The sequence below is a fragment of the Lonchura striata genome, chromosome 4 (assembly GCF_046129695.1).
Source record: "Lonchura striata isolate bLonStr1 chromosome 4, bLonStr1.mat, whole genome shotgun sequence".
NCBI classification, from domain to species: domain Eukaryota; kingdom Metazoa; phylum Chordata; class Aves; order Passeriformes; family Estrildidae; genus Lonchura; species Lonchura striata.
In genome coordinates this window covers 32221443-32242740 of record NC_134606.1, presented here as the reverse complement: position 1 = coordinate 32242740, position 21298 = coordinate 32221443, and the positions used below count along the sequence as shown (strand labels likewise).

Below are 21298 nucleotides of genomic sequence, written 5' to 3'. Positions count from 1 at the left end.
TTCCTCATTTCTTGGTGTACATGAGTTCATCTGCTTCAAGCAGTGGGGCAGCAGAACAAAGCAGTTTTCAAAGGAAACAAAGGTCGTTTATATCTGGTTTTCATTTCCTTTTTCTTCTATTTGGTAAAGTGTACAATATTTAATAACAGAAGACTTGCTCGTTCTTGTGTCTCAGACTCTGAATTATTAAATCTCAGAATCTCTGATTCAGATAAAGAGTAATTAGTGTGTGCAGTATCTTCCTGACACGTGCTTGAGATGTAATCAGGAACCAAGGTGCTCGTAGCAAATCTTTGATAAAGTACCATCTTACCAGGAGTGCTTATAGTCAAAGGTAAAAAAAACCTCTTGGAAGCTGAGAGCTTTGGGAAGGTGGGATCAGGTGTATGTAGAGTTAGAGACAGTGCTCATCTGCTGGGTTTATCCTTCATTAAAGTTTCAGCATAGATCCTCATAACATAGTGTCAGTAGAAACACAGACAAAGCTTAAGGGATTACACTGATTAATATGTGGATGTAAGTTTTGGGTTTTATTTGTTGCATTAGAGCTCAAGGAGTCATTTGGATGCTTTGCTTGGACTCATGCCCACATCTAACCATATGGTTCAGCAGTTGATGGAATGCAGATAATAACTTAGTTTTCTTTGCTATTTAGGTTCAAACTTGTGCTAACAAGTCCCCTCCCAAGCTTTGTTCCAACCCACTAGGTGAACCTAATAGGGAAATTCATCTCTCCATGCCTCAGTTTCCCTGTATAGCAAACAGCAATAATAGTAATAATACACTGCCTCTCTTTTAATGTGTTTGGCGTGTATGGATGAAAAGCACCAAATATAAGCTTGCTATTTAATTATTTGGCCTACTACTTGTACTCAGTTTGTCTGACCATGCAGAGGAACACCCATGTTTGGGAAACCTGGACTTCCCATATCTATCTGGGCAGTGCTACCAGCCTGCCCAGTTGGGATGTGACCTAGAGTATGGCAAATACAGCTGGCATTAGTCAGCTGGCCACTTCAAAAGGTGAGGAGGAGAAGGGAATGAAAACTTGCAGGGGGAAACCATGCTTCAGACTTGAATAAAGGAACCTTTTTCTCTTTTGACCAGGGAGCCTGGATATACAGGCAGTGCCACTTCCTAGGTAATATTAAGCTGTATTCGTATTTCAAAAGAGAAGTGAGTCAAGCCAGCTAATCCATGTAAGCTGTTGTCATAGGTATGTGGTGAAATACACATCTGTCAGCCCTGAGCAGTTGCTGTGTGGGTCTGGGTCAAGGCATATTAGTGCCTCTGTTTCCCTGGGTATGGGAAGCAAAGTCACAGGGTGTGGGAATACCAATTTCTCTTTCCCTAGCAAATTAGTGGTGAATGACTTTTCAGATCTGGGGTCTTTAAGGCACACTCTGTGAGTGTGGATAGCATGTTGTTACTGCTTTTTACAGGATTAAATTTATCCCAGGAGGAATCTGCTTTGGAGTAGACTTGAAAATTTGGAGGCAGGCCAAACCAGCCCCAGAGGGCTGTGTGCTGTCCAGAGGTGTCCTGACCTTCTGAGAACAGGTATAGATATATAGATAGACATGTAATAGCAAATGTATCTACAATATTGATACCTATTTTAAATCTTCCAGTTTAAAAGGAAAATGTTTAAACCTTAAAAAAAAATCAGTAGTTTAGAAAAAAGTATATGGAGCAATTGTACTAAGAATTTTATTGTGCCATAGCATTACACTATTTCTACCAAGGCTATAGGCAAAGGCTTATGCCTTGGATTTGAAGAGTATCCAATGTGTCCTGGTCTCACTCTAGAAACCACGTGTAGGAGGAGACAGTTTCAAAATGCAAGACTTGCTGTCATTAGTTGTTCCTCAGTCTCCTGACTCTAAGGCTGCCCCACCTGAAAGCAGCTGGCAATCCCTTTAAGGGGTGTTGGAGCTGATCTTCAAAGTCGTGTGATTTTTGTAATGTTTTTAAGGAGCAATCTGACTTCAGAGTCACATGTTACTCTATGAAAATTTTGGGGAGATAATAGTGGTCCAAAAGTTCTGCACAGATGTAAGCACAAAGGTAAAATGAATATTTAAGTGTAAGTGGTTCTTAGTGCCCCTGAATTTACAAGCAAATAAATATTTGATTTCATAGCTCTTACCCAGTTTCTGCCAATAGCAATATCTTCCAGTAACAAAGTTATGGCCTCCAGATAGATTGGAGAACACAGATTTCTCTTTTAAGCAGCTGAAATAAAAATTTTATGCGATCTGAAAAAAGTCTGACTATTGGAGCATACCAGCTGTCTGTGAACTAGTTTCAGCCTAGCCATTTTCCTGTGTAGTGTGACCTACCTGACATATTATTTGCTTTTCTCCTTCTGCTTTTTTATTCTTTTCTAGTTTCGTTGCAGTTTCTCCTGTTTAATGGAGTTGATGCTAATGATATCTTTTCTGTGTGTCTAAGCCACCATCTTTTCTCCTTCTGCTCCATAGAGCTGTTGTCTCTTCCATTGATTGCCACAGCTTTTATGTGAAATGGAAGTTACTAAATGTAATGGTGTCTCAACATCAATGAAAAGTTTAAGTAGATACATTGGATTTGGTTTTGCTATAAAAGAACAAGATGGAAGTGACACTGTATTTTGTTTTATGCCACAAGTAATTGCTTTTTTATCTGAATGGCCTGAATAACTTAGATCTAGATTCTGCATGTGGTCTGCAGGTACTTAGGTTTTGAGAATTATTTGTGCACCAAATAGTTCATGATGATCAAAAAGTTTTTGTAGGAATGGTGTTAGAACATTTCGCACTAACTTTTTCAAGCCTACATACTGTGATTCTTTTTTTCACAGTTATGCCTAAACCCCAAGCCCAGAACTTGTTTTGAAATACTGCCTAAATATTTTCTTGGTGTGCAAGCTGTCTTACTAATTCCAACTGAAGTCACTGTAGCTTAAATCACAGTGCAAAAAGCCAGAAATATGCAGGATCGAGGCCACAAGTTGTACATGATGAGGGGGGAAAACCCTGCACCATCCCACACTTAAAGTTTCCCATTCAACAAGCCCTCAGTTTAATACCTGATGTCCTCATTTGTGTTATGTGGGAGACAGTTCACATGCCAAGAACTGGAGCAACTCGCTCTGGTCTGTGATTTTGACATTGAAAAGAAAACATCATTTCTGGTTCCCCTGCATACGTTTCTCCCAGTGTAGTGAGTCTGGTCATTCTCAAAGCATTTTGTAGCCTCTTGCACACAGTCTGGTGCCTTGCTGTGGTCTAGACCAGATTAGTCTTGGCAAATGCTTCCCACTGGTGTTAGCAATGATGAAGGTGAGCATGTAAGCCAGGCTTACTGATTTCTGCTCTCATCAGTCGTGTCACTTAGGTTATTACTGCTGACCTCAGGAGCTCTTTCTTATCCCTGCCAGCCACCTCCACCTCATGGGAGAGGTATGTTGGGGAAGTTGTAAAACAGTAGGGAAGAGGCAGTCTAGGCATGTACTAATTTTAAATTTTTTCCCCCTACCTAATACTTTTTCCAATACTTTCCAAAGGTCGGGAACTGCAGAATGCTTGCTGTCAAGCTTGCACTTGCTTTGCTACTTTTGAAATCTGAGCTGATTTTGCCTTTTTCCAGAATTTCTGAATGACTGCAGGTCTTGGAGGTTTGATGCTTCACATTACTGGGTAACTTACTTAAGTAGCAACTTGTGCTGTATTAATCCTGACTTTTGGTCATGATTCTGCAGTCTTATTTCAATGTCTGCTCTGTTTCTGGGGGTCAGGAGGCAGCTTTGATCCTTCTCTGGTACGAAATGTCTCACATGGCTCTTGGTGATGCTGTTGGGGGCTTGGTGTGGCCATTGTGGTATTTCTCTGCAGGGAGAGTGAGTGAGGAGGTAATTGCCTTTTAGCATTTTTAATGGTTTGGAGCTGAGTGAACACACCCCAAGCTCTGTGCCTTTTCAAGCCCTGAGATCCTGGGAATGCTGCTGTGGTTACATACTGAGAATCTTATGGTATCATGGCAAATACCATAGTCTCTGTGAAATGCATGCAGTAGTGTTTGCAGCTTCTGCATGCTCTGATCATGACGGCTCTGGCAAGGTCTATGATAGCTGTTAGCTGCAAGTAGGTGTTGTTACTTGTGGAAAGAAAATCAAATGCCACTGTGAAAATCTTTTGTAAACCTTCTTGTGTGTCCTTAGCTTGGCTGTGTCTAGCCTGCTCTGAAATTCCAGAGAGAATCCATGAGAATGGATCTGGAGCACAGATTTTGCACAGATCCATGTGGGTAGTGCTGTGACCATGACCCTTAAACACTGCTGTTTCCCTGCTCTTGGGTGTCATTACCTACCAGGAAACAGGTGGAAAAATTGTCCAGGAAAAATAGACCAGTCTTTTGCAGTAGGCAATTTGGGTTTTGGCAGCTGGGGTGAGGAGGCCAGTTTCCATTGGGCATCTGTTTCAATGTGAAAAATGGCAGGAAATCTGTTTTTTCAATCTTTTTGACACTTGTCTATGCATTGACTCAAATGCCCCAAATACTTCACAGCTGAGATAATACCAATAACAAAAGAATGCTTAATTTCAATGTTGCAAACATCTGAAGCAACTTTTCTTTTTTAAATTGCCTCCATCCAGAAAAAGCATTGCAAAACCAGCACTATGTGTAGCCCTGCATCATGTGAAGTGGTAGCTAGAGAAGCCTCATCCCCTGCCCTCTACCCATTTGTATTTGTTATCTGCTTCCCTGTTTGGATTTGGGCATCCCTCATGTTTCCCCATAACAAATATTTCCAGTTCCCTTAATCACAGGAGTGATACAAGGGAGTTGAAGGGTAGTTGGTGGCAGTCCTCTTCCACTCCTTTTCTCTCCCTGAAATTTGTGCCTGCTTAAACGTGCTTTGCCTAACTGGCAGATGGGCAAGACTGTGTTCCTGTGGAGTCAGGAATAAGAGGAGCATCAGAAGACTGCTGTGTTATGAAGACTGGTGGAATTTCTCAGGTTCTGCTCTCTACTTGTGGATCAGGACAATTTCAGAGTCCTAATGTTTTTGTTCATTGATTAAAATGAAAACATGGAGTGTGCAGCTTTGAGCCCTGTGTCATTTTATGTATAGAAGAATAAAGTGGGCCCCTGGAGAGCAGGAAGCAGAACACTGGTCACAGGCTGCTTTGCTTCCATCCCTAGAAATACCTCGTTGTGTATTTTTTACCTCTACTGCCGTGGAAGAGTCCTAGCTACAAGCCTGTGCACATGTGAGCTGGGCAGAGTGGTGGGTGTCACACTGCCTGGCTGTGTCCCCAAGTAGCACCAGCTTCCCTCTACCTTCATGACCTCCTGTGTGAAAGTCCTGGGCCCAGCTAACCCCTGCAAACCAGTTTGGTTTTCCTTCACAAATTACTATGAAACTCTGATGCAATACAATACAAAGGACCACACAGCTTTCTTTTCTTCAAGACCAAACCTGGACAGAATTTTTCTTCTTAAGTGTTGAAAACCTGCACATGTAACTTAAATAAACAAACAAAAAAAAAATTAAAAGCAATTTTAGCTACTTAAAATCTATGGAATCTTCACATTTTCAAAATGCAGTGTACAACACGGGTGCACTTCCAACATCAAACCTTTTTTATAGTGAGGAGGTCAGAGCTCTCCCATAGTTTCCAGCAGGGCTGCACCTTTCAGTACACATTTTTCCACCCCATTTTTTTAGCTGTTTGAACTGCCCTGGAGCAGAGATGAAAACCTTTAAAATGACAGCATGAAAAAGATACTCCACAAGTGAACAATCTAGGATTGAAAAAAGAAAACTATTTTTCCCTCCCTGATCGACTGCAAAAACAGCTGGAACAAAAAGAATCCAGCTTCATGTTTAGAGAAAATAAGCCTTTGTGTATTTCATCAAATAATTGCGACAGCTAAGATTTTTAGCTGGCTGTAGGGCCCTTTGCTTTTCCTGTGTTCCTACTAGTCAGTCTGGATTAACTTCAGTATTTATGGCATGAACTGAAATAAGAGGCTGATGGCAGAGCCCTCTTGCAGAGGCTGTGGGTGTTTGCTGGGCCTTCCAGTGCCACAACCTCCTCTTCATCCTCCAACACTGAGGTGCCTGACAGTGTGTGGTCATCTGTGGGGCTTGCAAATGAGAGGCCACTCCTCTCCAAAGAATGAGCTCAGGAACACCAGCCCTATTAATTTATTTTCATTGGCATTATTAGGAAAGCAACCCAACCCCAAACTCTCTGTTGTCAGGATTTTCTTTAAATAGCCAGTTCTGGAAATGGGAAATTCCTTTACCTCTGGAAACAGGAAACAGATCTGACTATTACATACTGGTTTTAAATCTTTCAATTATTCCCTGCTGCCCATCACCTCTGACTTCCTGCTACTCAGCAAAATTCACTATTTATTTTTGATAAGCTAGTGTCTGGGGATGTTGTGCAAGACTCAACTGTGAGTAAATCAATGTATTTTGTTTTAAAGCTGGCAGAGCTGGTGTTTTCTGTGTCCATCATATCCATTATATATATGAACACAAGAAGTTTCATTCCCTGTAGTTTGATACAGAGGTGTACAATCTGTTGACTAAACAAAATAAGAAGGAAGAAAATGAGAATTGGCATCACAGAAGTCAGTGAAGAGCAAGATTTTTTTTAAGGTTAGTAATCAAAGCCTACTGACAAAAAAGGGCATACCAGTGGAAATAGAATACTCTATTCAAGGTCAGAAGCAACTTAAAGGTGTCTTCTAATCCATCTCCTTGCCCCTGAGAAGGCTAGATGCTTATTTTCAAAACCTCTGATGAGGGTGACTTCACAACTCATCAACAAATTCTGTGTTTGGCCTTTACTCTCCGTCTTTTCATGATATCCTCCAAAATTATTAGGTGTATAGTAAGGTTTTGTTCTTTTTTGTGTAGTAGAACAATTGCTGACCATCCTTTTCAAACAGTTTCCTGGCTTCGGGTCTCTATATTCTCAGGATGTATTTGCCACCTGTGTAACCTCTTAAGCATCTGAGCTTTTCCCTATAAATCATGATTCCAAATGTTTTTTGGCTCTTGTTGCTTGCTTCTCAGACTCTAGGCCAAATGTGCCTGCCTTTTGTTTGAAGGGGTTATTTCCCAGATTGGACAAAGCCTCCATCTGAAGCCTCACAGCTGATAGCAGAAAGAAATAGCTGCCTTTTGAACTGTGCCTATGATACCCTCCAGCTCTGTGCTTTGGGGGTCCTTGCAGAAGCTATGTGTCATTGATGCCTAACCCATTTCCAGACCTGTTCATAACTTTGGTGGCACTGCTGCCTCTCTCTCTATTCCACTTTTGTTCCTGTGGAGTCCTTCTTTCTGAGCAGAGCACAGAGCTATTAACTGTTCTGGGAATGTGTTGGCTCTTAAATAATCACAAGCAGAGGCACTGTGCCAAGTTTTGGTTTGGAGTAACTGTTTTTTCTGCTTCCAGACCTTGATGTAGCTCTAGAGAAATAAAGGTGTTTACGGATGCATTATGAATTGACACCCTGGTTGCCAGCCCTTTGTAGCCAGGCCCCAGCTCTGGCTGGGTGCTGTGACACTTCTTGTGCTGTGAACATGCTTGTGCAGGTGGGAGTCTCTCCATTGATCCGTCGTGTTTATGTACAGATTGTCTCCCTGTCATGGTGCACTGGGTCATTCTCAAAGCATTTTGTAGCCTCTTTCACACAGGGTGAGATTCATCTTCACTGCTCCAGCCCTGCTTCTGCCCTTGACACTGAATTCATTGCCTCCTGGCTGTTCCCTTCAGTGCTGGCAACGCATCCATGCCTCACAGCCTCTTCCCAAAACACTCCAAGAAGTGTAGAGCTGCAGGGGTGGATTAGCAAGTTGTATCTGCTGTCCAGCCTGTGTGATGTTGAGCTCTAGAGATCACTGGAATTAGAAGGGAGGAGGGCTCCCTGCAGCTCCCCAGCACTGCAGCTCACCCTTACAGACCAGGACACAACATTGGTATCTATATCATGCACTCCCTGTTTATAACCATATGTGATCCTTAGCTGACTTCCTCTGCAAGTGTCTCAAACAGAGACAGAGAGGTAGTGGTTAACACCAGTTCGGAAATGACCTGCTGCCGATAGATGCTGCTATTGATCTCTGTACACCCTCCTGGGTAGCCAAGAGGGAAGTAGCTAACCTGGGGAAGTCGATCTTGTACAGTAAGCAACAGTCCTAAACTTTAATTCACTTCTGGTCCATGCTTTAAACGTCACATCTCTGCCAGGCACCACACACTGCACTGCTCAGCCCTGCAGTTCCACCTGATCTCTGCCACTGGTCTGGTCCAGGACTCAGTGCTTTTGATCTTAACTTCATTAGCTCTCAGAAAAGGGTAGCTGCTCTTGGCAAAGGATCCTAGAACAGTCGACACATTAGTAATGAATTAAAACAGACCTGAAATAACTCTTTGTTTTAATTCCAGCATAGCATGTTGAAGCAGTTCAAGTATGCTTTGGCATACTGAGTAGTAATGGAGATTTTTTTTTTTTGTGCTGGTTAGTTCAAAAAATTTTGACTGAGTGCAGCTGAAACAAAAAAGACATGTCTTCCAGATCAACTGTAGTTCTCAAAGAGTCTGCACTGTTCACTGACTGTTTTGATACCTTCTTGGTCTAAATAAGTGATGGTTTTACCTTTGAAATATAAATAATGGGGGAAAAAGAGTGATTAGCCTTTAGTTGGAGAGAGGCTTTCAAGTGATATCCCAAGAAATGTATGGGAAAAGAACAAGAAATTACTTTTTTTCTCATCCTAAAGAGTAGTGATATTCATTTTTGTCTTCGTTGAGTTTCTCTGGAGCCTGTCATGGTGTTTTCTAGAGTTTACCTGAGGTCAGTGGGAGCCTTGCTGGTGATCTCATCATATCCCCATGCAGTTCTGTCATGGTGACAACTCATCTTTCCAGCTCACTTGGGGAGGAGGCTGGATATCCTGATTCTGATGCAGAGGAGTGGAATAGCCAGCTAACCAGTCTGGCTGGGTGGTTTTGGTGTCAGTTCCCAGATTTTAAAAAGGCAGCTGAATCTATTTTTTTTGGTGTCCCTGAGCTGGGGTGCTGTGTTTGTGCCAGCATTTAGGTCGCAGTTCTTGACAGTGTCAACTCAAATATGTGTACAAATGTCATTTTGTGTAGAGTCTGGCTTTCCTACTTATGCAGCAGTGACTTGCCAGGGCCCCTGAACACGTACAAGAACTGGGCTTGCTCTGACTGGCACTTCTAGCAGCTCTGCCCAAGGATGTGGCTTGTGGCTGTAGCAGAGGAGGAGGACTGCTGCAACAGTAATCTCCTAGGCTGGCCAGATATGCCTCCTGTGCTTTCTTCACCTGGGAGTTGTATTCAGAGCTCATAACACTTAATTATTGCTGTTCCCATCAACATATACAAAGGTCCTAATCATTTTTGTAGTGTTCCCAAGTGCTGGGCACTGAGTACAGTCTCTGGGACTGCAACATGTTATTTTCTAATACGACCTTCCTGCAAGTAATTTACCTGCAACATATGATCATTATACTCCTGTTTGTATGTGAATCGGAAGACTCTTTTGATATAATGCATGCTAGCATTTTGGAGCATGACTTCTCTTGAAGGCATTAAGTTTTCAAGGAGTTAAGTATGTTAATGTGTATTTCACAGAGAGCTAAGTGAAAAATGGTAAGTAGGTTCCCTCTGCTGCCTTGAAGGAGGGTTGCTTTTATTTTTTTTAAACATAGATGGCCTCTGCTGTCTGCCTTTCCTTTAAATAAATGCATAGCTGGTAGGTTTGTTGCTTTTTTGTTGGAGGGCTATTGAAATTTGGACCTGTGGCTTCACACATGTATTTTAAGCATTTTTGTTACTTTCTATAAAATATGAGTGGCGCATTGTGTGAAACAGTCAAATGGCTGGGCTTCTGATTGCCAGGGGCCTGGATCATGTACTCTGGAAGAAGAGACTGAGGGACAGGGGTTTGTTCAGCCCTGAGGAGATGGCTTTGGAGGAGACCTTACTACAACCTGCCCCTATCTATGGGAAAGTTGATGAAAAGATGTAGCCAGCTCCAGGGAACAAGGATTGCAAACTTGAGTCGGATTTCCTGAGAAAATATTAAGGTAAGACTATGTCCATGGGGAAAACTGTGCATTGATAACTTGCCTAAAGAGACTCTAGGAGCTTTGTTCTCAGAGGTTTTCAAGGCCCAGGTAAACCAAGCCCTGGGCAACATCACATGAAGTCAGGGTTGGCCCTACTTTGAGCAAGAAGGTCCCTTTCCACCTGAGCAGTATTATTTAGTGACTTTATCCATAAATTTAGGGCTTGGAAGTGAGTGGAATGCAGTGGGGCCTAGGCTTGCATTCCCTTTGGTGTTCCACTTCTAAATGGGGTTAAACAAGTGACTCTGATGTGATTGTGCTGAACTTGCTGTTAGTGGGAATTTCTGTCACTGCAAATGTTTCCATGAACATTTGACTACTGCCTAAGTGCATCCCCATGTGGGAACACTGGCAGGGTCAGTGGGGTGTTTATCTGTGATGCAGCAAATACAGTCCTGAAGTCATCCGAGCCTTCAGCCTCACTGAATGTTGATATACTGTAAGAGTTGACCCAGTTAATGCTGCAAATCCAGGTTTCATTGCAGGAAACAGGAAGAAAAATGAGATTAAAGTTATCTGGGCTGTCTGTAGCTTGCTCACCCCAAGCATGCTGGCCGTCCAGTTGTTGGGGTGCCTCTTCCAGAGGTCAGGGGCTGAGCTATCCATAGCTGAGGATGGCAAACCCTTGGCAAGCAGCAAAGCTGCTGTCCGGTGGGCGCGGGGCCGGTGGCAGCAGCGTGGGTGACAGCCGCGGGTCGCTTGGCATCCTCGCCAGCACCGCCTGGTTGTGCTGCTGCGCTTTCAGCAGCGCCGGCAGCCGCCTCTGGGAAGCGAAGGGCACGGGGTGCGCGGTGGCAGGGTGCCCGGCGAGCCCGCCCGGGTGCGGGCGGACGAGGGGCGGACGAGGGGCGGCTCCGAGCGCCCGGCGGGAGCCGCTAGAGGCCCCTCCAGGCGCGCCGATGGCGCCCGGCCCTGAGCGGCTCCGGCGGGCGGCGCCGGGGAGGGCTCCCGCCCTCGGATCCGGCCCGTTTAAAGATAAACATCGTCTCAGCAGCCGGCAAGAGGGGAGATGATTCTGCCCCTCTACTCCGCTTCCGTGAGACCTCCACCTGGAGTGCTGCATCCAGCTCTGGGATCCGCAGCACAGTAGAGCCGAGGACGTGATGGAGCGGGTCCAGAGAACGGCCGTAAAAATTATTGGAGAGCTAGAGCATTTGTGTGGTGACAGGTTGAGTTGGGGTTGTTCAGCCTGGAGAACAGAAGGCTCTGAGGAGGTCTTTGAGCAGCCTTCCAGTACCTAAAAGAGGCTTAGAATTACAGAATAAGCTGAGTTAGAAGGGACTGAGAAGGATCATTGAGTCCAACTCTTGGCCCTGGACAGAACCATTCCCAAGAATCACACCAGGTGCTGGAGAATATTGTTCAGAGGTTTCTTGAGCTCTGTCAGGCTTGTTGCCGTGACCACTTCCCAATACCCTATGGATGAAAAGCCTTTTTTCTAATACCTAACCTAAGAAAGATGGGGACAGACTTTTTAGCAGGGCATTTATAGATAGCATAAGCAGTGGTTATGGTGGTTATGGCTTTAAGTTAAAAGAGGGATTTAGGGTGGATATAAGGAAATTTTTATGAGGGTGGTGAGGCACTGGAACAGTTTGTCCAGAGAGGAAGTAGATGCCCCATTTCTGGGAACATTCAAGGTCAGGCTGGTTGGTGCTCTGAGCAACATGATCCAGTTGAAGATGTCACTGTGCATGGCAGGGATTTGGACCTTTAGAGGTCCCTTCCAACCCAAAGCAGTCTATGATTCTGAGAAAAGGGAGGAAATGCATTGTGGCCCTCTATTTTTGTGGGATCTTTGGCAGCAGTGGATCCCCAGACAGACCCCACAGGAGGTGAGCTGAGCTGAAACAGTAATGGATGCAAGTCTGCCCCAGCAGTGGACCAAGGCAGAGTCCTTTCCAAATCTGATCTGTGGCTCAGCCTCCACAGATCCCATGTTTTGCACCAATTTCTGCAAGCACCCATCTTTCTGCTCAGACATGTAAGATTATAGAAATGCAAAGTTGAAAGTATTACCTCTGCCTTTTCAACTCTGGATGATTTTATTCTGCGTCCGCTTGTCATATTCTCTGGGAAATCTGAGCCACTTCAGGTCACTGGTACTTATTCATATTTTCCTTTTTGTCCTGCCTCTCTTCTTAGTCATGAGGGTTTTAAGGCAGAAATTACTGGTGGTCTGAAGACTTCAGCTACATAAATTCATCATACGGATTGTGTTTGGCCATTGCAAAGTATGTTTGACAGTACTAAGGTAAGAGGCTAAATGCCTTGGTGATTTATAGTCCACTTAGTGCACAAACATAATTTTTCATTTACCTCATCAAAACAAAGTTCATCATTAATGAGGATAGTTCATCACAGCTCAGCTGCCCTGATGTAGTTTGAAGCTCAGGGATCTCAGATGGGGTCTGGGAAGGGTGCAGAGAGCAGAGCCTGAGTGCTTGGTGTGTTCTCAAGCAAGATATTGAGGTATTGAGCAAGGGTGCTTGCCCTCTCCTTGCAGCCTGCTCCATTTGGCCTTGCAGTAATTGAAAGGAAAGGGAAGTATGTTTTTTTTTCCAACATGAATAGTCCTGAATATATTTTTACAATTTTTGGGTACTTCTCTGCTAAGTGTAGTGTATGCAGTCTATATAATAGCAAGCATTATGCATTTAAAATCTGTCCAAAGTTGTTTTGCCAATGTAGGATAACCAAACAGCATTGAGGTACTCCTTCATATTCAGAAGCTTTATTGAATTTTTGGCAAACACTTTTGTGAAAATGGTATATATGTAGTCACTTAAAAACAAGTGATAAGTGATCAGCTGATGAAGAGTATGTTTTATACTGATGTTCCTTTTCTACATCTCCAAATTATATCAGGGTTTTTTTTTTTTTTTAGAGGCATGCCAAATCAGCCTTTTCAGTATAGAGGTATTATTTTTATAACCTTAAGTACAACAGCACTGGGAATGTAGTTCTGAGCTGAAACTTGAGCTCCCAACTTTCTGCCTTGCAGTCAGATTTTGTATTTGCATTTTTAAGCTTGTGAAAACTAGGGAGTTAAAAGTTGTGCAAATGGTGCTTCAGCATGTTTCAATAACACCAGGGCCGCATTGCCTGTCTACACAGCTCACCCCATATCTCTTCCCCTTTACTTTTTTTCTTCTTTATATTGTTTAGGTTTGACTGTGCCTAAGCAACAGGCTGGCTACCTATACACAGTATCTTATGCTATTTTAAAGTGTAGATTTACAGTGCAGAAAGACAGGGGAAATGCTTCAGAGGTGAGAAGAATGGTGAAAGGGAGGAAAACCCTTTGTGATCCATGACTTTTAAGGGATAAATGGGAGATACATTTCTGTTAGCTCTACCTCATGAAGATTTTAACACACCATTTCCCATCTTCTTATCATGGGAGGTCTAGAAGAAAAATTGACCTGCTCATTCATCAATCCATCAGCAGTAACCTGGTTGTTTCTTTCACAATCCCAGCTGCTCAGTCTACAGCAGATGGCTTGCCCTTCCTCAACCGTCTTTGTTCGTTTTTTAGGGGTCAGCTTCTGTTTTCACCACACCTCTTAGTTCAAAGCTACTTTTCATTGAGCTGTCTGTCCTTATTCTGCATCTTGTCCTGCTCTGTAGCTCTCTTGGATGTGCAGTGCTCTATAGCCTATTCCTGCTCATATCCCATGGTTGTGCATCTTATTCCTGGGAGGGGGAATGGCCACCAGGATCCAGTAAGCAACCTGAAGGAGTCCAACCAGCACACAGCCTGTTACCAACCTACAGGTGAGCGTGCAGTGTCAAGCCAAGACAGCAGGAATGAAGGACAGGAGGTGTGATGAAGGCAGCCAGGTCAGGGGTAAGGACTGCCAGGTTCCTGCAGCAGAGCTGCCTTACCCTCAGGTGTGGTGTCATCCTGGGATGTGGCGCTGATGCCTGTCTGAGCCTCTGGAGGCTTGTCTTAGCTTCTGTGTAGCAGGCTGAGACATAAATGTGCAATGGGGAAGAAAGAAGACATTTTGAAAAGTTTCTCATTGATTATATGGCAGCAAGTCAGAGCAGACTTGGCCTGGGGCTCAGCCCTGATATTCCAGTAGTCTTTACTTTTTTAAAGCACTAGAATAAGAAACAGCAAAGTGTGCAAGAGAGAACATGGCAATCTCCTCTCCCTTTCCATCTCTCTCACTGTCTGTGCTTTTCTTTGGTCTTGGGAATGTTCCTCTTTGACCAAAGAGGGTATAAATTATGGGATTTACTTCTGAGCACCTCATGGAATAGCCTGGGGCAAGTCATTCCTAGAAGGTGCTTTCCTCTTCTTAAATGGATCATTAACGTTTGCAGCTAAATACCGAAGCAGGGAGAGGAGAGAAACAAATGGGGAAATAGTTTCCTGAAAGGAGGAAGAAAGAGCTGTTATTCGTATTCACTCACCAGAATATTCTTAGATGTGCGTGGGAACAAAGCCTAACAAAAACAGGGGGATAGAGAGAGGCAAGCCAGGTGATAGTGATGTGCCTGGGACAGTCCTGAGGGAGTCTGAGCCATGTCATCCTTAGGCAGTGACCTGGTAATTCTTCCTGAAGGAGGTTTCTTCATTTCTTATCTTGGTCCCCTTCTTCCAGTACAGGAAACTGTAGGAAGTGGAGGTGTTTATGAAGAAATTAATCAGTTTTGGTTGCTGCTGTGTGAGTGTTAGTTGTGCTATTGCTATTACTCTGGTGCAAGGAGCTCAAGGGAGGTGTTGTGATGCAAAGCTGATCTCAGGTTGCTTTCCTGGAGATCCCAAAGTGTTCAGCTGCTCCAGTGTGCTCTTCCAGGGTGGCAGGATTGTGCCAGCAGAGTGGGGGCAGTTCTTGTCAAAGTGATGGGGAAAATGTGTCTCTCAGAGACCTGGAGAAGCACTTTACACAAGGAGTTTGTGTAACCTGTAGGGAGGAGAACAAACCCCGAGGGAACTGGTTTAAGGTTTGAGGCAGGTCAGGAGAACAGCAGAGGATTAGAGCTTGCTGCCTCTCTCTGTTCCCTACTGTCAGATCACTTTTGACCCTAGTCAGATTTCATTACTCTGGATAGGTAATTAGCAGCCACTCTTACTCAGTAATTAGGGGAGTGTGTGATTATAGTGCTGAGGTAGGGGAAAGTTATGCCTGTAAAGTCCAGCTGGCAATTCTGTTTTGATTTGTGTGCAGTACCCAGTGGTACAAGGTCCTCATATCCCTGTAGATCTTCATTCCCATGGCAGTAGCTGTAGGAGGTATTGCTATAGACCACTTGGATGTAGGTTTCACTCTTTTTTCACCGCTGGCCATCTGAAATGGGAGAGTGTTAAAATAGATTTTAAAGGATGATATACAAGATAAGCAGTTTGTGGAAACTGTGGAAATGCTGGCATTGCTCCACATGGTTGGCAAGGCTAAGGGAGGTGGGAAGGGTTGTGGTGAGCTTCTGTGGCAAGAGAACATGGGCAGTTTGATCATCATCTCTCCAAGCTTTCATAAAATACTAGATCTTGGGCTACAGTGGCAGCATTAGGATTTAAATGCTGTGTCTATTATACTGTAGCTAAAAGGAGACAGTGTCTTAATATGTAGCAAGGTTTTGCACCTGCTTAATCAAATTATCCTTCTTTGCTATATTTCACTCCTGTAGATGCTTCTAATAGGTGCTGATGGATCTACTGTGGCATAAGAAAATAACATTTGTGTTGCCTGTTACATTAATTTCCCAGATAAAATGAGGCTACCAGGATGACCCATCTGACTCCTGTGATATTTCTATAAAGAGCAAAATTGAGTACTGCTGTTATGATTAGTGTATTAAAAGTATTAGGTTTGTTGTCTTAGCTGTGCTGTGTTTTCTCATGTTCCCTCTCGTGCTGATTGCTAGTGACAGGCTTTGGCAGGAGCTAGCCTAGGCAGTCCTTCCTGTGATGGGAACCAGATGGATGGTTTTGCTCTGGCTGCCCCTCCCATTGAGCACCAGGAACAGGAGGAGGGGGAGCCCTTTTGCGAGGGAGGGGGACTCTGTAGAAAACTCAGTGAGTGGCAGAGAACCAGTTCTTGTCTATCCACCACTTCTCTTCCCTTGAGGCTCCCAGTTTTGCAACTTCTAACCTCACCCTTGGCTTCAAATTCTTGGCTTTCAAGCAATTGTGCTGTATGTTACATTTTCATTACTGGTAAAATGGATGGAAAATCACATTTTATTATGTGAAAAATGCAGTGTTCTTTACTGTCAAAGCTCCATTCAGCTGGAAAAAATCTATGTGAGGCACTCTTTTATATTTCATGTATTTTGTGCATTGGTTGGAATGAAAAAATAATGAAAGGCTGTATTTTGTCAACTTTTGCATCTGTCTGACTGGCAGCACCGACTGATTTGTTTTTTAAATGTATTTATTTCTTGTAGTAAGCACTATTATTCTCCACCCTTTCAAGACAAATGCAAATAATATGTGGAATGTGCAAATAATATGGGAAAAAGAGAGATGCAAATTATTCAGTCCCTCCAGGTAGGTCTGAGAAGAAGCTGGAAATGTGACTGCAGCATGAAAACGTGCTGTCTTTATACCAGCTGCAGCAATGATAACAGGGCTGCTGTCTGTCTGTGTTAGAGGTTTCTGTGGACAAATCTGTCGTATATTTTTAAACTTGTTTTTTCTTCTTCTTTTTTTCCCTTTTCTCTCCTACTGTCAAATTTTAAATGGGATCTGGGATCTGAAGTACATCACTCTGTCCATAAACCCTTCTGCCCCTTGTGGGACCACTGCTACCCAGGTGTGGTAAGCCCAAATTGCTGAGGCTCTTGGGCTGAGCACTGGGAATGAGCTAAAAAAATCTTGGTGTTAGGGAGGACAGGTGGATACTGCTCCTGAGATCCAGGCTGGAATACCTTTTGGCATGAGTCAAGCTTCCCCTCAGGGGAGAAACGTGGCTTCCCTTCCTGCACAGCTGTGTGCCAGCTGTGTTGGTACGTGGGCATGAGTCAGATGGAAGGGAGCCAGACTGATCGGCATTGCAAGGTGATGAAGCTCTTGGGATGTCTTTGCAGCAGGAAGAGGTTTTGTTCCTGCCTTGCAATGGCCCCTAACCATGCTCCTGCCCAGGAGAAGTTGTCGTGCCTCTCTGCACTGCTGAGCAGTGGGGATGTGACCCTGGGTATCTCAGCCAAGCTCTTGAGCACTGTCTGAGGGAGGAGGATGAGGTGCAGCTGACAGACCCATCCTGCCAGCAGCTGCGGTGTTCTCCATGGATCAGGCACACCTGTGATTCAGGATCTCCCTGCAAGCTTAAAACAGTGTTTTCTTTTATTACAGGTTTTTTTTTGTTTTTTTTTTTTAAGTCAATTGTTTTCCTACTTAGATCACTGTAATTGCAATTTCAAGTGAAGAGCCTGTGAAAAGAGGTGCAAGGTTGTTCCTTCTCACCATTGTTTTATTGTTGCCATGTGTAAAATTCACTCCCAATTCCAGTAAATATTTTAATATGACAACAAATTTTAAGTTATTCTAAATATTTATAAAGTGATATCTTTATTCTTGCTTGTTCCATATAGATTTTTCTATCAGTGTAAAAACACAAACTAGTAAACTCTACAGTAAAAGCTTACAGATAAAGTGGTAGAAGTTAAAGCTTATGGAAAGATCCATAAAATCCATCTTTATAACTCAGACATTGTTTATTTCTGCACTTTTTGACTCCCAACCCTGTATGTGTTAGGAGCTCTTCAGTGTGAGCTATTAGTCATTAGCAGAACCTTGGTCTGGAGATCTTCCTGGCTGGATAAGGGTACCTTCCTGTGCTTTTGTAGTTGATTTGCTTCAAAATCCTTGTGAGGGTGCTGAGCTTGTGCAAACTTGCTGGCTGGAGAGTCAGTGGTCAGCAATGCATTTGTTTGAGTGCAGTCAAACAGAAGAGGATTCCAGAAGCTCCTTCTTAGAGCAGTACCAGCTGTGAGATCAGGCAAGGTTGTTCAAGGCTTGATCCAGGTCAGGAGAGACTGGGCCAGAGGTGTGGACTGCGCATCTCTGTTGGGCAACCTGTTCCAGGAAACTCTTGATATTTTGATGTTTTTTACCACGTGGCACTCCGAGTGGTCAGAGGTAAGTATGTGGCACTGTTCTCTCTGTAGATGATATTCCTGAGACTCTTTGTTTAGGAGGCAGTGTAAGTAATGACCCCACAAGTCTAGGACACTTCTACATGGTGCTCCCTGCCATGAAGAGGTGGGTGCAAGGGATGAGGCCCTGCTTTGTCCTTTTTTGGGGGTAGGTACAGGGCAAGCAAAGCCATCCTGCCGATCCAGGTGGTGAAAACCAGTACAACCTCTTCTATTGCTGGTTTTCCTTGACCTTTTTGCCACAGCCACATATAAGTGATGCAGTAGGCATGGTGGTGCTCCTGGGCTGTCTGTCCTCCTTTCTCCTCAGTAGGTGTCCTGGCTGAAACAGTCTGCCCTGGACTGGTAGCCTGGTAGTTGCCACTGCAGTTAATAGCAGGGCTGAACCTTGGTGTTCACTGCTGGCAGAAATAATTCTCTCTGTTTGTGTTCAGACACAGGGCTGGGACATGAGGCTATTGTAGCACCTCACTCAGGGCCTGAGATCCCCAGTGTAAGCCTAGAGAGAGATAGGCACCTTCTGCAGCTTCAGCTGGGGATAGAAAACCAAGCCTCACTGGCAGGATGCAACCCAGGAGGTGCCTATAGGACTCACTGTGCTTTTGCATTTTCTAATCTGCTGCCTAAAGCATTATCTTGCTTGCTCAGACAAGTCATTCACCACATCAGGAATGTGTGGGAAAAGAACTCAGTCAGGATAACCAGAGGGAAATAAATGGCTGTGTAGTTGGCCATTTGGAGCTGAGCTAGCTAGGGAATTTTTTCTTTCAGCAACACCCTGAAAAAAAGTAGTGCGAATGGGTGTGAAATATAAAGAGAATTTGCTTTCTTCTTGCATAGGCATATATCCAAAAAAAGACAAGAGTAAATATAGAGACATCTACTGGTAAATGCTTTGGTAGGGTGTTAAAGGATCTAAAGGCTCAGTGTGCTTGACTAGTAGGACATCAGATCTTCCCCATTGAAATGAGCTTTGAATACAAGGGAACTCTCTTGACACAGCAGAGAGGAGAAGCCACAGTGATCACCTGGGGTGTTCTAGTGCGCTGCTCAGTCACACAGACTCTACTTCTCCCCTTGATTCTCCATTTGTGCTTGAGGAGAGGATTCCAGACATAATGTAAGTACAGAGGGGGGAACCATGTCCTATGTTATGGGCAGCAAAATGAGACTGCAGTGGGTCAGATCCCAGAAGGCACTGATGTTTGTTAGAGGGGTGCAGGGAAAAATATCCAGGCTGTGGCACTTCTGAAAAATGCAGAATTACTTTGCTTCTGTGATATGTAAAGTGGATTTCACAGCTACTGTTTCTGTTGCTATTTAGGAGACATCAGCGAAAAAAGCCAGGATAATGTCTTCTGCTACTGTAGAAATGCCAGTGTAAATTATTTATTTCCTAATTAGTAGACATTGCTCTAATGATAGAGATGTTTAACAACAAGTTATTTGTATCATATCAAACCCTGTATTCTAGAGATGGCTTTTTCCCTCTGTTGGGTGTAAAAGCAGTTGCAGGGATTAATCACACTATAATGCAGCCAAACAGCTCATCCCTGCTTGACTCAGGGAGAAGAGGCTTTTTGGCTTGATATACACATGAGGAAAATCACATCCTAGTTCTACAAAGTATATTTTGAGAATAAAAGCTGAAGTTTAATTTAAAAAAAAACTAAACTAAACACCTTGTTTTTCCCAGCAAAGGAGGTCATGCAGCCTGATTGCCTGCCCATCTGTTGCTGTTTATAAGTATGTTATATTTTTAAAGGCCAATATTAAATGATATTATGTAGTTATCTACTTTTTTTTTATTATTATTCCTCATGGCTTGTTAAGCACTGTCTTTATACCAACCACTGTTCTTAAAACAGGATTTTGGTTAAAATAGCATATACCTGCCATCTGGTTGAAAAATTTAAGCTTCCTACACAACTGAGTGGAGTTGAACTACGGTATTAGGAATAGCTCATGTTCTCTTGAAAATAGCAGCTGATGGCAGATTGCAGAAATCAGCCAGTTATCAGTTGTCATTAAGCTATTTGATATCTGACACACATGGAAAGCATGCTATTTATAAGTGTGCAATTATGTTATAGAAGTAGTCCTTTTTTTTTTTTTTTTTTCTCTTTCCCTTTACTCATTTAAATATATTGGTTTGACTGGACTGGAAAGCAAAGTCTCCCTTTATATTCACAGAATAGATGTGCTGTAGACTGAAGGTGCGCCAGACTGTTTGTAACATTTCTGTCATCAAAAAGTGATCTGAGAGGGGTATAGAAATAAATATGATCTTCCTGTGCTATATAGCTGTAGGTGTCTAAAGAGAAATATCAGCTACAAAGAGCCCAAGAAGCAGAAATATGTGGAACTAACTGGTAGAAGATTGTAAAACTGGAAATTGTAATGGAAAAGATGCATTTTACTTTAATATGTATTTGCATTTCTGCTAGCAGGAGAAAAGAACTCAAGTCTTAGCATCAACTAAGGCAGAAACACTAAAAGCATAATTATTTGCTAAACCTGGGCAAGGCACCACAGACTCTCAGAAGTATAGGTTAGTCACTAACATGAAAGCTTAATGCTAACCACTAAGCAAGGACTCGTACAGCGCAGGGCAGAGGGTGCTGCTGGAGAAGACCGTGAGGCATGGTGATGCTATGACCTGTTCCCTTGTCATACCTTGTGAGGATGATTACAGAAAACAAAGCAGAACCTGCTCAAAAAGAGGGATTAGGAATTATTTTGTGAGTGGAAATGTGAACAAAAAAGCAGTCAAAATAGGATGGGGTGCTTTAAGGCTAATAATTTTATTCAGAGGGGGTGTGAGGAGGTATTATTTTCATGTGGGCTGAGGGTTAGTCTGTGATTAATCTGCAGCAATGACATTGAAAGCTTGTGAGCACATCCTGCAAGATTTTGTAAAAAATAAATATATAAATATAAACATATAAATAAAGTATAATAAGAAATAAATTAAAATATAATAATATATAGATGATATCTGATTACTCTCACAATTTTTTTGTTATA

The 21298-nt window shown here is 43.2% G+C and overlaps 1 protein-coding gene across 5 annotated transcripts in view; it reads left to right on the top strand.

Moving 5' to 3' along the window:
• Positions 1 to 21298, top strand: part of STOX2 (storkhead box 2) — a 142372-nt gene that overhangs the window by 24872 nt on the left and 96202 nt on the right. For 3 of the 5 annotated variants that reach the window (XM_077782899.1, XM_021544609.3, XM_021544263.3), the window contains exon 1: positions 18769 to 19391. The exons of the other annotated variants lie outside the window; for them this stretch is intronic. The gene's annotated coding sequence lies outside the window, so the exon portion shown is untranslated. Of the gene's footprint in view, positions 1 to 18768; positions 19392 to 21298 lie in introns of those variants that run through there. 5 annotated transcript variants of the gene reach the window in all.